Below are 757 nucleotides of genomic sequence, written 5' to 3'. Positions count from 1 at the left end.
CGCCAGGGCGCCAGGGCCAGCACCCCCGCCTCCAGCTGGGGGAGGGCCACCAGCCTGGGGCAGCTGCGCGCACCGGAGAACCCCAAGAAGGGCGCTTACACCCGGGCCCCGCGCCCTCCCCGAAGAAAGAATGAAGGGAGGACTGGAGGCTGAATCTGGGGCCCGCCGCCAGACTACCGGCCCTCCGTCTCTATCCAGGGCTCTGGGGGCAGCCGTCTGGGAGAGGAGGAGAGGGGGGTGTGGAAGAGATGGGGCGCTAGAGGCACCAGGACGGAACTGGGCGCCCACCCTGCCTGCCAAGTCTGCCGTAGGAGGTGGGCATGCCAGGGACCTCGGACAGAGCAAGTCCCGGGGCCTCGGGGCCTGCTCAGCAGGAGGCAACTTGCAGGCCTCTTGGCCCCTTGGGCCTTGCGGGGGGGGGCGGGGGGAGGGTTCCTTTAAAAGAGCTAGACCCTGGGGATGGTAACAGAGACTGCACTCCACAAGCTGAGGGTCAGGTAGCGAGGGCCTCAGACCGCAGCCAGGCTGTCCCCCACCCCTTTCCCTAAGAAGCAGCAAGGAAAAATAAGGAAAAAGGGAAGAGAAAAAGAGGCCTTAGGGAAATGTTTTTTTAATATATATAAATGGTGCAGCCTACGGGGATAGGAAGAGTGAGGTATGAAGACTGTCTGGTGCTTTCTGCACATTGCCTGATGGTTCTTTACTTTTTCACTAGTGAACCCGGCTCCACCTTCCTCTGCAGCTCTCAGGTTCACCC

The sequence above is a fragment of the Pteropus alecto genome, unplaced genomic scaffold (assembly GCF_000325575.1).
Source record: "Pteropus alecto unplaced genomic scaffold, ASM32557v1 scaffold94, whole genome shotgun sequence".
Lineage (NCBI taxonomy): Eukaryota > Metazoa > Chordata > Mammalia > Chiroptera > Pteropodidae > Pteropus > Pteropus alecto.
Note: the sequence above shows the minus strand (reverse complement) of the source record.